Source organism: Sus scrofa, chromosome 5 (genome assembly GCF_054392235.1).
Source record: "Sus scrofa isolate SSC_HxYL_T2T_F1_AM1 chromosome 5, Sscrofa_HxYL_maternal_Yorkshire_Landrace_v2.0, whole genome shotgun sequence".
Classification (NCBI taxonomy): domain Eukaryota; kingdom Metazoa; phylum Chordata; class Mammalia; order Artiodactyla; family Suidae; genus Sus; species Sus scrofa.
Window position 1 is genome coordinate 66,090,425 of NC_139387.1, and position 16,703 is coordinate 66,107,127.

Genomic DNA, 16,703 nt, shown 5'->3' on the forward strand with positions numbered 1-16,703 from the left:
TGGATGGTGGATGGTGAGCACTGTGTTCAAGCACACAGTTGCTGAAGTTCCCTTTGTGGCTCAGTGGTTAACAAAGTATCCATGAGGACGTGGGTTCAGTCCCTGGCTTCACTCAGTGGGTTAAGGATCCGGCATTGGGGTGAGTTGTGGTGTCGGTAGAAGACTCGGTTGCAGTGGCTGTGTCATGGGCCGGCAGCTACCGTTCTGATTCGACCCCTGGCCTGGGAACCTCCATATGCTGCGGGTGTGGGCTTCAAAAGACAAAAGCAGACAGTTGTTTGTGTTTGAGTTTGCATTTTGGCCCCACCACCTACTAACTGTGAGGCCTCTGCATATTGTGCAACCTCTCTAAAGCTCAGTTTCCTTCTCTGCAAAACAAATATAAGAGTACATGCCTCGTAAAGTTTTTTACAAGAATAAAATGAGGCGGTGCTGCTGAAGCACAGTGCCGGGCTTGTAGTAAATGTTCAATAATGTTAAACAGAAATGAAGGGTTAAGAAGCCCTAGCAACTGCCCTGTTGATCAGTGAACCGGCGAGTTGTTGAAAGCCTGTCCAGATAGACCTATGGGAAGCAAAAAGAGGCCCGAGGCACCACCATGGTACAGAATCTAGATTGTGCATGGGAGGGACAGTGTACAAAGCCACAGAGATGCTTGTCCCTTATGCTGAAAGGGAGACCAGGGCTCAGTGGTGAGCATGCCCTTTGGCAAAGCTGCTTAGACGCTGAGGAAGCCCAATCTGGGAGGTCTTCCCCTCATCCAGAGAGTTAGCTCTGTCACACTCCATGGACTTTTTTTGGTAGTGGGGGGAACACACTCACAGCCTGCGGAAGTTCCTGAGCCAGGAATGGAACCCCGCTACAGCAAGAACCAGAGCCGTAGCAAGGACAACGCTGGATCCTGAACCCACTGAGCCACTAGGGAGCTCCTCCGCAGACTTAATTTGTTCTGAAGCATTCGGCTCTCTGGGCCCCGTGCTTTATTTCCCAACCTTCCCAGTGCCTTCTGCCCTTCTTGACTCACCCACTACTGATTCCCTCAGGCCATCTCTAGGCCAGTTTTAATGCCTGGACCGTCTCCATGTGTCCCGGCTGTGTTTATCAAGTTTCTGTCATGTGGCTTCTGAATGCTCACGTGGGTGAACTGTCGAGATCAGTTAAGAGAGAAGAAGAGAGAGGGTAGGGGGAGGGTGGAAGTCCCAAGACCTGCTCTCCCCAGGCTCATCCTGGGAAAAGACTGCCAGGAAATCAGCTGCTCGGAGACACAGATGAAGCACTAGCACCTTCCATGGGGAGGCTTCTAGGAGCTCAGGGGCCCTGAGCTGGGGCCTGGCTTAGCCCTGCTCCTTGGTCAGCCCCGTCCCCTTTCTGCTGCCTTTTCTCAACTCCCCCTTCCCAGCAGTGGCTCCCAGGCCCTGAAAGTACTCTCTGTCCTGAGGGCCAAGGTCAGGGTGGGCGGTCTAAGCATACCCCCAGCATCTAGCGACCACAGTGCATCACTTAACCTCACCTTGTCCCCCATGTAGTCACTCACCCTAGCGGAGAGCCCTCCAGGGAAGTACGAGCTTGGCTCCTATGAGCATCCTCCAGGCTTTACGACCACATTGCACAACGACCATAGGGTTGCTTCATTTCACAGACTCACTGCGATTTCATGATAATGATAAAATGACAGTGATAATGATAAGAATAGCTATAACTTCCTGAGGGCTTTATATATTTTATATATGTCTTACAGCAGCCCTGTTTCCAAAAAAAAAAAGTGAGTAGTCCCAATTTACTTATGTATTAATTTATTATTTATCTATTTATTTTGTCTTTTTAGGGCCCCACCCACAGCACATGAAAGTTCCCGATTTAGAGCCGAGGAAACAGAGGCTCAGAGAAGGAAGCAGTGCATCCAGATGAGGACGTAGCCAAGCAAGGCTTGAACCCACGTGCCTCTGGCTGAGAGCAAAGCCTTTGCTCTTCTGCCCAGTTCCCCTCGCCAGCCAGCACTGCTAGAGCAAGGGACGCCCATACACCCCGTGCCACCTCCCAGTCCCAGGGCTGGACACCCCCAGCCATCCCCGGTAAATCTCTAGATCCTGAAATACCTACCCAAAGGGTATAATTAGGCCACATAATCGTTTTTCTTTAAAGTGGGTAACATAGTAACAGATAAGAGAAATCATTTATGGCAGTGCACAGAATTTCAGTATAATCATTTTAATTTTGTCCTCTCATTCCTCTCTCTAACTAGAGAAAGATTTTTGACTTTCAAAGGTTTAGATTTAGCCTCACCCCTTTCATAAATTTTCTCTGACTACTGATTTGCCCCTCTATTAAAGAACTGAAACTTCCCCCCCCCAAAAAAAATAGTGGTTCTGTGGATTAAGGATCCAGCATTGTCACTGCTGTGGCATGGGGTCCATCCCTGGCCCTGGAACTTCCCCATACCTTGGGAGCTGCCAAAAAAAAAAAAAAAAAAAAAAAAAGAAAAGAAAGAAAGAAAGAAAGAAAGAAAAAAAAAGAGCTTAAACAGCCAAAACAATGCAATTTGAATTTTTTTTTTTTTTTTTTTGGTCTTTTTGCCATTTCTTGGGACGCTGCCACGGCATATGGAGGGTCCCAGGTCAGGGGTCCAATCGGAGCTGTAGCTGCCGGCCTACGCTAAAGCCACAGCAACACGGGATCCAAGCTGAGTCTGCAACCTATACCACAGCTCGTGGCAATGCCGGATCCTTAACCCACTGAGCAAGGCCAGGGATCGAATCCACAACCTCATGGTTCCTAGTTGGATTCATTAACCACTAAGCCAGACAGGAACTCCAAGCAATTTGAATTCTTATGTTTTTGTTTATTTGTTTGTTTTTTGTTGGTTTGTTTGTTTGTTTCTTTTTAGGGCTACATCTGCAGCATATAGAGGTTGCCTGGCCAGGGATCAAATTGGAGCTGCAGCTGCCGGCCTACACCACAGCCACGGCAGCATCGGATCCAAGCCACGTCTGTGACCTACACTGCAGCTTTTGGCAATGCCCACTGAGCAAGGCCAGGGATCAAACTCGCTTCTTCACAGACACTTTGAGCCACAGTGAGCCATCCTTAACCCACTGAGCCGCAATGGGAACGCCAGTCTTATGTATGCAAATGTCATTTTTTTCAGTACAAACTTTTCTATTTATCTTTTCTGGTCCCCCTTTGCTGTTCCATTTTTCTCCAAAGCACTTACATTATCAGCATGACATATATCCTACTTATTTCTCCTAGTTATTTCCTGCCTTCTCATTAAATCAGAAGCCCCCGAAGGCAGGCATTTATTTATGATTTTTTTTTCACAGCCACAGTCTCCAGAGCCTGCCAAGGTGAATACTTGGTGTGTTTTGTTTCCAGTTTACTTCAGCTGAGTGAGTTCTTCCTCTTTGCATGACTATAAAGTCCCCAAAGACAGCAAACAGATCTTGTAAACCTTCTGAATGGCCACAACAGTATGGGAGGTGTCAGGACATAGAAGTTATTTTAAAATCCACTTGCCTGATTAATCGATTGAGGAGAAAATTAAGTAAAAGAGAGAATCATGAAGACAAGGAGCTTTTCATCTTTGTGAATTTACTTCTTCTGGGAGGAGTTTAATGACCTGGCAGGGAGTACAGGCGGAGTGCTTTATGGTAAAAATTGATTTCTCTTTCTCTCTCTCTCTCTCTCTCTTTTTTTCTTTTTCTTTTTTTTTTTTTTTTTAGGGCTGTACCTGTGGCATGTGGAAGTTTCCAGGCTAGGGGTCAAATCAGAGATGTAGCTGCCTGCTGACACCACAGCCACATCCACAGCAACACCGGATCCTTAACCCACTGAGTGAGGCCAAGGATCACACCCTCATCCTCATGGATATTCAGGTTCATGTCCTGCTAAGCCACAGTGGGAACTCCCTGATTTCTCCATTATTTCTCACAATTAACTGCTAGTGATCTTTTGTTCCTTCTCAAGGAAAATTAATTTTCTTGTCACCCAGCCTTGGAAGACCATTGGGTCCCTTCTGTACTTGTCACTTGGACAGCTCACTGATTTTGAGTAGAATTGTACACATTCTTGGGCTTGTCAGTCTGGGTGAGGATGCACTTTCTCCAGACCATAGCAAGAAGGAGTGGCTCAGAAGCCAGAAGGTTCTGCCCTGGCCTTGTCTTCGAGAGCCAGGGGGTGTGGGCCACCTGCACGAACACTGGCTGTGCCCGGGACAGGGCGTAGTTTGGTGGATTTCTGCGGTGATCTCGCCCGCTTTGCATCTGTGTGCACACAAGCGTGGCAAGCTGGCTTTGCCTGCTTTGGGGAGCACCAAGGTGGTGAAATCCTGTGGGAGGGACCACCAGCCTTGACCCTACAAGAATTCCCAATGTGGCGAGTCAGAGGACTGGCCCCATCTGCCACCACCCAAATCAAGCCACCAGTTGCAGTGGGCAGACAATGAAATCATCTTTACTTCTGGTTTTGGTGGTTACTATTTTTAACTGGGTTGAATAGCCAGGAAGAACCTGAGGGGAAGGTAGCCAGAAGTGCAAAGACCAAGCCCAGGCATAGTTTCCTGTTTGCCAGAAAAGAGCTGTCTTGCAGGAGGCAGGGGGGTAGGATATGGGGGGAAGAGGACTGTTACTCCCTCACAGTTTTAAGGTTTTGCAACACTTGAAGGGAAAGAAGAAATCTTTAGCTCTGCCCAGGCTCAGCCCCCATGGCAATTATTTCTTCTATTGGGGGGCGGGCTGGGGGGTGGGGGTTGATGAGCAGGAGGAGGCAAAAGAAGGAGGGAGAGCAGAATGGGAAAAAAGCAAGCTTTAGTAGAACAGTATGTACTTAAAAGTTCTCCCTGTCCGATTGTCTGACCAAACACTGGCCTCTCCATGAGTGTGGGAGGCTGCTGCGACTTCATACATATTTATAGTATTTGGCAGATTTGAGGAACCCAAGTCTAACGATGTATTTCAAAGGAAGCTAAATGAAATGCATTCCTAGTCCCTGGGAAAGTTCTTAAATTTTTTTTTTTCCGTTTCTTTTTTTTTTTTTTTTTTTTTGGATATAATAGGGTGTGGAGAGATGACGCTGGCTGAAGTGTCAGAGAATCACAGTGTGTGAGGCTGACGTGAGTCTGGATGGGAGCCGGGTGACCCGGTCCAGAGTGGGGCTCCCTGGAAGAGGTCCAGTCCCTCAGCCTACCCGGGCTGTCCCCTGATCTTGGAGTCCCCAGGGGCGGGGTGAAGGTCCAGGACTCGAGTCCTCTGCCTACCATGTTTCCCAAGAGTTTTGCATGACCTGATTCTCTCCATCCTGATTAACCCCAATGCAAAGTAGCTCCCTGTCCACCAAAGCTCTCCAAGGATCAGAATTTTTCAGTTTTCTGGAATCAGAATGCCAAAGTCATGAGTCCAAACCTAATAATCTGTTTCCTCTGCTCTCCTAATTATTTTGCTGAAGTTTCTGTGTCTGAACCTTAAAAATTTTTGTATCACTTTCTAAATAAAATAAGAGGTCTGATTGAACTTCACTAGCCCACTTGAATTCTGTCTGTGCCACTTAACTGACCTTGATTTCCTTGCAAAATAAGGCTGTTGAACTATGGGTTCTTTCAACTCAAAAATTTTAAAAATTCATGAGTTCCCATTGTGGCTCAGCAGGTTAAGAACCCAACTAAGTATCCAGGAGGATTTGGGTTCGATCCCTGGCCTGGCTCAGTGGGTCAAGGATCCAGTGTTGCTGCAAGCTGCGGCATGGGTCTCAGGGCTTGGATCTGGCATTGCTGTAGCTGTGGCGTAGGCCGGCTGCTCTGGCTGCAATTCAGCTCCTAGCCTGGGAACCTCCATGTGCCATGGGTGCAGCCCTAAAAAGATCAGAAAAAAATAAAAAAGATTAAATATTACTCCTCCAATCCCATAGCATTTTTTTTCTCTGCTAATTATTCTTCTGCTTTACTTCCTGTTCTGAGGTATTTTCTTCTATTCCAAAGGTATCAATACTAGTTCTTTTTTTTTTTCCTCACACCCATGGCATGCTGAAGTTCTGAGGCCAGGGACTGAGCCCACATCACAGCAGTGAGAATGCTGGATCCTTAACCTCTAGACCACCAGGGAACTCAAAACACTAGGTCATCTTTTAACTTCTGCTTACTAGACTATTCAAGTTGTCTTCTTAGAGATTTCTTTGGGTTTGGCTGATTTTTATGTTACCTTATAACATACAGCCCTATTATTACCAAGTCCAAACTCTTTCTGCTCACCACACTATAATAGGCCAATAAATTGGGAGGCGAGTTGTTAGGGCAAAGAATAATGACTTTAATCAGAAAGCTAGCTGGAGTTCCCGTTGTGGCTCAGTGGTTAACGAATCCGACTAGGAACCATGAGGTTGCGGGTTCGATCCTTGCCCTTGTTCAGTGGGTTAAGGATCCAGCATTGCCGTGAGCTGTAGTGTAGGTCACAGACACGGCTCGGATCCCGCGTTGCTGTGGCTCTGGTATAGGCCAGTGGCTACACCTCCGATTCGACCCCTAGCCTGGGAACCTCCACATGCCGAGGGAGCGGCCCAAGAAATGGCAAAGAGACAAAAAGAAAGCTAGCAAACAGAGAAGATGGCAGAGCTTTGTCTCAAAGAACCATCTTTTTCTCAGTCAGAATTCAGGCTCTGTTTATACAACGAAAGAGACGGGGGAGGAGGGAGTTGATACTTGTTACAGGGGGGAGCGGGGGAGTGGATAATTGTTACAAACTTCTTGGTGCAAAAATCCCGCTTTCTTGCAGCTTTGCAGGTAGGTCAGGTCACCATGTCCTTATAGACCTCTAACCAAACAAATGTTATCCTCTCTTCTGCAACTTTTTATCTAATGGGACAGATGTAAAAATAAGGTTAAAACAACAGTAAGAGCTCTAATATAGGGTCAGGTTTATTCTTCCCCATTACACTACCATCCAGTCTGCTTGTTTCTTATCCAGCCCTTCATTCACCTCAGAGAGCCCCACCCCTTCTGCCTAACAATACCATTTCTTTTTTTTTTTTTTTTTGCCTTTTCTAGGGCCGCACCCACGGCATATGGAGGTTCCCAGGCTACAGGTGTAATCAGAGCTGTAGCCACCAGCCTACAACACAGCCACAGCAACACCAGATCCTTAACCCACTGAGCGAGGCCAGGGATCGAACCCGCACCCTCATGGTTCCTAGTCGGATTCGTTAACCACTGAGCCACGACGGGAACTCCAACAGTACCATTTCCCTATGGCTTCCCCTGCCCTCTGAACCAGTCTTGGTCCATCCACCCTGCAAACCCGGCCTGGCTGCACCGCCAGGAGATTAACACCCATTCATTGCCTTTTCACTCCCTCCATACTCTTTCGTCTGCCGTTTCGATAACATACTCCGTGTCCTTCTTTACTGCCTTCATGTTTATTTATTGACTTTCTCTCTAAAGCAGAGCATAAGATCGTGCCCAGCCTTTCTTCTGTATGAGTTAAATGTTGACATGTCACAGCCCCTCATCCTCTCCTTGGCATCCCACGCAGTACGTGGCATGTAGACGCTCAGCATTGCTGTTGGATGATCATTAATGATGAAAGAACCCAGCTAAGCTCGAATTTGCAACTAATTCAATAGCAACCGGACTCGCTCCATCCCACTAACTATACGTGCCCCCACTGCAGTGAGGGTATTTATCCACGGCTAGGAGGGCAGATGAGGCTTGTGTGCTGAGCCCAGGTCTTGGCTATGCTGGCCAGGTTGAAGAAGCCTGAGCTTTCAGCATGTCCTGCTGTAAGGGAACAGGATCTTTTGGGGCCTTCTCCAGGCAGGCCCTTCCCCCACATCCTCTGCTTTAGCTCCTCTCTGCAGGATAACATGTATCTTGTTGGAGGTTTACGGGAAAATTGTGATCTGACCTCTGTGGACAGCTGCAAGAACCAAGAAGTTTGCAACAACCAACCACGCGTCCCTCTCTTACATTGTCTTTAAAAATGTTTTGCAATTTTGATTCGGGATGTCTGGGGGACACAAGCCACCCATCTCCTTGCATGGCCATGCAATTAACCTTTCTCTGCTCCAAACTCTGACATTTCAGTTTGTTTTGGCTTCACTGTGCATCAGGCGCATGGAACCGCACTAAAACTGCTGATGGCTTATTCCTCAACTGTGACCTCTCTTGGTTTTTAGAGGTAAAAATGATTAGACCAAGAAATCCTAAGATGAAAAATTCTCCACAGAGGTATCATTTCTGCTTTTTGGTTTTTTTAGGGTCACACCTGCAGCATGTGGAAGTTCCCTGGCTAGGCGTCGAATCCGAGCTGCAGCTGCTGGCCTACACCACAGCCTCTGCAACGCAGGAGCTGAGCCATGTCTGCAATCTATACCACAGTTCACGGCAATGCTGGATCCTTGACCCACTGAGTGAGGCCAGGGATCAAACCCGTGTCCTCACAAATACTAGTAAGATTCATTTCCACTGAGCCACAGGGGGAACTCCGAGCTATCATTTTATTTTTATAAATACGATCATCTCTGAAGAATCAACCAGTAAAGCAGTTTACATGTGATGGTAAGGATACCAAGATGTTTGCTCAAATTTCCTGAGCAACCTAAAGAATATGTAACCTAAAGAATAAAAGACTTCAGGAGTTCCTGTCTTGGTGCAGCAGAAACGAATCCGACTAGGAACCATGAGGTTTTGGGTTCAATCCCTGACCTCACTCAGTGGGTTAAGGATCCAGCGTTGCTGTGGCGGTGGTGTAGGCCAACAGCTGTAGCTCCAATTAGACTCCTAGCCTGGGAACCTCCATGTGTCACAGGTGTGGCCCTAAAAAGCAAAAGAAAGAAAGAAAAGAAAGGAAGAAAGACAGACAGACAGAAAGAAAGAAAAGAAAAGAAAGAATAAAAGACTTCATTCTCTCTCTCTTCCAATACCACCTTCGTCATGGGCAAAATGCCCAAGAGGGCATCCTGGGAGGATATGGCCTTCTCTCCTTTATTGGCAGTTTATAAAGAATGAAAAGGCACTTTCCTAAAAGTTTGTTTTGAAGGCTGAGAAACTTTCTTCTATGCATTTGGGATTCAACAATCACCTTCATGCCACAAGAAAGGTTTCCTGTATATCGTACAGAAATGGCACTTCTCATGATTAGACTGCAGAATTAGAGACTTTCAGCTTTGGCGTCCCGTCCAGGGAGGGGTACTGTGGGACCCCCTCAGGACTGTCTGAAGAGCTCCAGGAGCACAGCAGAGATGTCAATTGTCACCAGGGGAAAAAATGGCACTGCTGGTACCTCACAGTCTTGTTTGTACTGCCTTGAGTGCTCTATGGAAGGAGGCAGAATAAGGGTGTAAATCTGCACTCAACCTTTTTTTTTTTTTTTTTTTCGGTCTTTTTGCCATTTCTTGGGCCGCTTCTGCGGCATATGGAGTTCCCAGGTGAGGAGTCGAATCAGAGCTGCAGCTGCCGACCTACTCTACAGCCACAGCAACGTGAGATCCGAGCCGTGTCTGCAACCTCCACCACAGCTCACAGCCACATCGGATCCTTAACCCACTGAGCGAGGCCAGGGATCGAACCCACACCCTCATGGTTCCTAGTCAGATTCATTTCTGCTGCGCCACAATGGGAACTACAAAAAAAACTTTTTTAAAATAAAAAAAAAAAAAAAAAAAGAGTTTCCAGCCCTAGATCTTGTGCATCTCAGTCTGAAACCTCCAGCTCTTTGTTCTGTCACTCAGGGCCTGCCAGCTCAAGCTTCTTCATCCCCAAGAGCAGAGTCATGAACCTGGAAGGAATCTCCTCCATCAAGTTCAACTGCAAAGTTAAAACCATCCACTGAAGGAAAGGGCGGTGGCGGGTTCACACACCTATGGCCAAAGTCATTCTGAGGGAAGGTCTAGTTTGTGACCTGAAGTCTTCCTTCCCGTGTGTGGGGGGGTGATTTCCAGCCTTTCAAGTTATAACCCCCTCCTCTTTTCTTTCACTTCATTACACCCCCATGAGACCTATAGACATTTATTATTTGTTAATAAAATAAAATAGGTGGGTTTGGGCATTTGAGAATTTCTTAAAGTCACAGAAGGCCTTGTGGGACAATCTGAACCAGAATACGAAGTCCTTGGAGAAGAGTCTTTGGAGTCAGATGGACCAGATTTCATCTGGTTTACAGCTGCAGGACCTTGGGCAAGGCATTCAGCCTCTCTGAGCCTCAGTTTCGTTTTTTTGTTTGTTTGTTTGTTTGTTTGTTTTGGTCTTTTTGTTCTTGTGGCCTATGGAGGTTCCCAGACTAGGGGTCGAATATGGAGCTGTAGCCTCTGGCCTACGTCACAGCCACAGCAACTTGGGATCCGAGCCACATCTGCGACCTATACCACAGTTGACGGCAACGCCAGATCGTTAACCCACTGAGCAAGACCAGGGATCAAACCGCAACCTCATGGTTCCTAGTCAGTTTCGTTAACCACTGAGCCATCATGATGGGGACTCCATTCCCCTACCTTTCCTTTAATAATTCTTTGCTGGAACCCTTCAGGGCATTTGGGGTTTGGGGGGACATGAACCACCTGTCTCCTTTCATGGCCCTGCTATAAACCCTTTTCTGCTCCAAACTCCATTTCAACTCGCTTTGGTTTGTTTGGCCTCACTGTGTGCTGAGCACTTGAACTTGGACCCGGTCACACCAGTGCATTCATATTAGAGGAATAGGTGTCACACCTCGTAAGGGGGAAAACCTCATAGAACAGTTTATTCCTGAGGCATTCCCTCTGGCTTAGGTCACCAAAGGATTAGAATTAACAGGTACACAAGGATAGAGTTAAGCACAACAGACAGGTGAAAAGAAAGGTGGAGAACAGGTAAACGGAAAGGAACATTCCAAATGAAATTACACAGGCGGAACCAGGGACAAGGACTGGGTTTTGAAGCCTTTGTCACCACTGAGTGAGGTTGGGAATCCTCACTCCAGCAGAGACGGGAGTTCTGATAAGAGAAAGGCCATTTCCCTTCCCTCTGGACACACCTGCTCGAACCAGGGAAGCAAGTGAACCCAAAATGGCACCACTCCTGGAGCTGGTGTGTGACTCTGGGAAAATCCTAGAAACAGAAGGTGGAAAATCTTTTTAACTCTGAAGCTTGAGCAGAATGCAATGATTAAAGACCTACAGGGCAGCATTTGGGGACAAGGTAAGCAACTTGTAACTCTCTGCTCTCTGGAATCTTTCAAAAACAACAATTACAACCAACTTGCAAGAACAAAGTAAACTTTGCCACCAAAAATGCCCACAGAAACCTACCCAATTCAGAAGCATGAAATACACCAAGTTTGTCATTAAAGGCCAGCATAGAGTGCAGATGTTTTCTGAAGCACATACTGACCTTAGCCCAACTTATTTATTTTCCTAAGCCTTAAGCCAAGTCTAAGTGGGTTTAAGTATAAAAATGGAAAGATCTACATGCTAGTGAGCCAGCAAAGAATAATTTTTTTTTTATTTTTATTTTTTGTCTTTTTGCCTTTTCTAGGACTGTTCCCGAGGTACATGGAGGTTCCCAGGCTAGGGGTTGAATCGGAGCTATAGCCACCGGCCTACGCCAGAGCCACAGCAACGCGGGATCCAAGCCGCGTCTGCAACCTACACCACAGCTCATGGCAATGCCAGATCCTTAACCCACTGAGCAAGGCCAGGGATCGAACCTGCAACCTTACAGTTCCTAGTCAGATTCATTAACCACTGCGCCACGACGGGAACTCCGAGAATAAATTTTATAAAACTGAATCAGGTATAATTAGACTATCAAAATATGCTTAGACTCAAACATAAACAGTAGCTCAAGAATTCAACTCCATTTAGGAAACAAAGAATTAAGAACTAGCCAATAGTGATGATGGTGGTGGTGATACTGTCCTTCCTGGTACTTGATTCCCAGAGTAATAACATATAGCTAAGTACCCAGCTGCACTGATCCTGACTTTACCCTGAAATCATCTCTGTATCTTTTTTTTTGCTTTTTAGGTCTGCACCCGCAGCATATGGAGATTCCCAGGCTAGGGGTCTAATTGGAGCTACAGCTGCCAGCCTACACCACAGCCATACCAACACGGGATCCAAGGCTCATCTGTGACCTACACCACAGCCCACTGCAACGCCAGATCCTTAACCCACTGAGTGAGGCCAGGGATGGAACCTGTAACCTTACGGTTACTAGTCAGATTCATTTCTGCTGCGCCACAACGGGAACTCCTCTGTATCTTTTTTTTTTAGCCACGCCCAGAGTATGTAGAAGTTCTAGGGCTGGGGACTGAACCCATGCCACAGCTGTAACCAGAGCCATAGCAATGACAATGCCAGATCCTCAACCTGCTAAGCCACAGGGGAACTCCAGATCTTAGTATATTCTAACTAGATTATCTATCCTCTGACCGGTGTGGGCTTTGAGAAATGCATTGATCAGATCACAGGAGAAGATTAGGTCTCACACAGGAAAACACAAGATGGCTAAATAACTTTTTCAACTGGTATTAGGTTATACACATATTGGCCAGAGATTTTGTGTGTGTGTGCGCATGTGATCAGTGTGTAGGCGTGGCTACATGTGCACATGTTTTAATAATATAAATAATTAGCAGCTTAAATGTACTCATTTTGTTAGAATGTGTTCTTCAGATTCTGGGAAGCCTTAGCGGGAAATCAAAATGTGGACCCCACCAGAGGGGCCAGCATAGAGGGAATTATCTGTGTGGCTGGAAAACTTTGGAAAGGGCAAGAGGGAAGAGAGGTTGCACGTCCAGAGTGACGCGGGAGGGGGGATGGGAACAGTCTTTACACGGAAGAAGGGAAAGTGGGGCGGTGGGGAGACCTTCTTCACCAGGAGCATCTGGCAGGTCTTTCTGGATAAGAGGAAGACACTGGCCAAGAGAAACCAGGGGGTTTTAGTCCCTGCACCCAGGTGTTGGACAGTGGCTCTGATTTTCAGACATGTGACCAGCCATGAGGGCTCCACCACAAGGCCTGTTTTTTGTGGTTGCAGACTCGTGCATATAAGAAACGGGATATCCTAGGCAAGGTGAAGGAACACAGCAGGCGGGGCCCAAAAGGATGACCTGCTGATTGAGAAGCTGAAGGAGGGAGGGCTGTGCAGTTTTCCGGCTCCTTCTTCCGCATTCTGGCCCGGGTTCCCTTCCGCCCTGAGTAAGACTCAGGGCACCTGGCCTGCCCTGCAGCCTCACCTTGGAAGCTCCCCTACGGGGCGGGCGCAGATGGGTTCAGAGACCTGCAGGCACAGCACCTTCTCTGCTTTCCCTCCAGCAGCACAGGTGAGGCCGAGGTGTGGCCTCCATGCAGACCGCATATTTTAAACGTCAGCCCATGTGGGAAGGAGCGCTTCGCCAGTAATGAAGAGTCGAACTTGGATCCTCTTCTGCCGTCTATCCCTTTTCCCTTTGCCCCACTTCCCCCCCTCAGCTGCGAGCCGTTTTTCCATTCCATCTTGCAGATGTGCGAGGCGTCTCCCTTCCCCGTTTCCCCCACCCGGCTCTTCTCTTCCACACATCTGGAAGAGCCATGTTCACATCTGGAGGCCATTCTCATCTGGGAGATCTCTTTCGACATTCTCTTCTTTGAAACTCAATCCCTGTAACCTCTTGTTCAAAAGGGACTCTGAACTACTGGAATCATTTGCAGAGGCTCAGGAAGAAGTCTTTGGTTTCAGCCCTACGTGGTGGAATTTATGACTCAAACCAAACCCAACATTATGCTTCTGATTGCTTTTTTTTCCCTCCATAATAATTACTTTCCTGAGTTCATGTTGAAAAGTCCTGGAAGTCCAGCCTCAGTCACATATAAAAGGACAAAAAGACAGTGGGAAGTCAGACGTTCAGCAATCACAAGGCTAAGTCCAGTTCAGAGCTCTGTGACCTTGAACGAGATAGTAGTCATTTCTTCATCAAAACCATGAGATTCATTGGGTCTCATTTTGTTGTTGTTGGGTGTTTGTTTGTTTGGTTTTGGTAGTGCCAGCGGCATTCAGAAGTTCCCAGGCTAGGACCTTGTGACCATGCCACAGATCCTTAACCCGCTGCCCAACAAGAGAACTAGGAAGTGCATTATTTAAAATAAGATGAATAGGAGTTCCCTGGTGGCTCAGCAGGTTAAGGATCCCAGCATTGTCCATGCTGTGGCTCAGGTCACTGCTGTGGCTCAGGTTCTATTCCTAGCCTGGGAATTTCCACGTGCTACAGGCACAGCCAAAAACAAAAACAAAATAAGATTAAGGAGTTCCTGTCGTGTCTCTGTGGAAACAAATCTGACTAGGAACCATGAGGTTGCAGGTTCGATCTCTAGCCTCATTCAATGGGTTAAGGATCCAGCGCTGACGTGAGCTGTGGTGTAGGTCGAAGACGAGGCTTGGATCTGGTGTTGCTGTGGCTCTGGCCTAGGGCGGCAGCTGTAGCTCTGACTACACCCCTAGCCTAGGAACCGCCACATGCCACAGGTGCGGCCCTAGAAAGGACAAAAAAAAAAAAAAAAAAGGAAAGAAAATAAGATTAATAACCCCCTTTGTTATCTCACAGGATTGTGCGAGGATATTGGGAGAACAACTCTGAACATACCTGGTCACAAGAGCCTGGGTTGATGAAGGAAGGGCAGGGCTCCGGTCAGGTGAGACAGTCTGTGTATTTGTGCTTCCCCTCCCCCATAAATCCACGGAGGACCCCAAGGCTATGGCTCTGTGATGCTCCACTGAACAGGAAAAGGCAGAATTCTCTGGAACACAGGAGTCCTACATTAACCACGTGCCCTCACTCTAACCTAGTTGACAGTAGAGTATTCTATCAGAGTTTCAAACTTCATGTGCATACAAATGACCTGGCCCTTTGGACAAAAGGCAGATTCGGGTTCAGGGGGTCTGGGGTGGGACCGTGGTTTGCATTTCTAACCAGATCCCAGGTGATGCCTATACTGCCTGTCCCCAGACCACATTTTGAGTCACATAGTACCAAGGAGGTGGAACCCTAACCCTAAGATTCAGCCTCTGCTAACACGTGAATGTGTCATGTCTGCGTTGTCAAGCAGAGTCAGTGGCCAGAAAGGCCTGGAGGGAAATGAACTCCACATTCCTGAAATTCACAGCGACCTGTTCAGCTCGACTTTGATCCTCATTGGCCGGCCCCAAGGCAGGAGCCTTGCGCCCTCCTGGGTGGGAAGGGAAAACTAACTGCTACACCCCACTCTCTGCCTTTGAATATTTCCCTTCCTGAGTCAGGTTCACGCCTAGCAGAGAGCATGCCACAGCTATGCGTGGCTGCCTTTGACCTTCAGCAAGTCACCTAACTCTCAGCCAGGCTGCGACAAGGAGAAACATCAGAATTCTTTCAGTGGGGCACTTCCAGCCAGACTGCCTTGCCCCTGAGCTATGTTGCCTGGCAACCAGAGGGCAGGAAAAAAGGCAGGGATGCAAGTAGGTAAGAAGGCAGGGAGGAAATCTTGGTAACTGGAGACAGGGCTAAAGCCATCTGAGGGCTCCTGGTCACACAGACACACACACCCAGCACGTGGAATGCCAATTAGCCTCAGAGGGAGGGCTCCAGAGGGTGTGAACCTAGAAAGCAGGCGGCCAGAAGTTTACAAACACTCATTCTTTCCATTTTGTTATTTGAAAGATATTAATAATAAAAGGAGGAGGGAAAACAATCCTACCTCTTAGATGAGTTGGCAGGTTAGGAGGAAAAAAGTGAAAAAGTGCTTATAAAAACCAAGGGAACCATTAAAGGGTGTGGAGGGGGGTGGGGAGAAGTTGGTAGAAATCCCATACTAAAAACTAAAACATGGCTTTAAAAGTGGCCAAAAAATAGTTTATAGGAAGGTCTAAAAAGCTGCAGTAAGACGCCGCCCAGGCGTGGGCTTCTAGCAGCTCCAGTTCCCTGAGCCCTCCCTGCCCTCCAGCGGCCCATCAGTGCTCCCCTGGGCAGGGGGCCACCCACTGGACCTCAGACTGCAGCCCAGGGTACAGCTAACGTGGCAGGATTTTTGATTCCAGATGACAGGTATGGAGCTGCACTCCCCTCACTGGTTGAAAGCCTTAGTTCAGACCTGAAAGTTGTTGATGGTTATAACACCTGTACTCTGGTCCTCGGCTTCCTGCTTTCCCACACTCCAGAGCCCGCTCCACATTGCAATGAAGATGAGCCTTCTAGAACACAGATGGAATCACGCTACTCTAAACTTTCATCATTGCCGTTGCCAAGAAGGAAATTCCAGTCTTAGCATGGCCTTCGATGCTCGCTACAGGCTTGCCTTGGACTACTTTTCCAGAGTCGTCTCAAGCTTCTACCAAACCCCAACAAGCCTTCAATCCATTCACTTGAACCATAGGGTTCTCCCCCAAAGCCATGAACTTTTTGATTCTTCTGTGCCTTTGCACATTGCCGTGAATCTTCCCTGGGCTTATCGTCCATACGAGCCCTATTTACCCTTTTTAAAAATACACAGAAATAAAATTTTAAATTTTCAAAGAGGAGTTCCTGTCGTGGCTCAGCGGAAATGAATCTGACGAGCATCCATGAGGATGCAGATTCAATCCCTGGACTCACTCAGTGGGTTAAGGATCTGGCGTTGACATGAGCTGTGGTGTAGGTCACAGAAACAGCTCAGATCCCACATTGCTGTGGCTGTGGTGTAGGCCAGCAGCTGCAGCTTGGATTCAACCCCTAGCCTGAGAACCTCCATATGCCTTG

The 16,703-nt window shown here is 47.5% G+C and overlaps 2 long non-coding RNA genes across 2 annotated transcripts in view; one reads left to right on the forward strand and one right to left on the reverse strand.

Annotated features, from left to right (window-relative positions):
* Positions 1 to 16,703, reverse strand: part of LOC146403400 (uncharacterized) — a 1,275,680-nt gene that overhangs the window by 841,370 nt on the left and 417,607 nt on the right. The window lies entirely within an intron of this gene.
* LOC110260735 (uncharacterized) lies at positions 3,758 to 5,509 on the forward strand. Its single transcript, XR_014845450.1, has 2 exons — positions 3,758 to 3,872; positions 5,051 to 5,509. It is a non-coding gene; the product is annotated as an uncharacterized LOC110260735 (long non-coding RNA).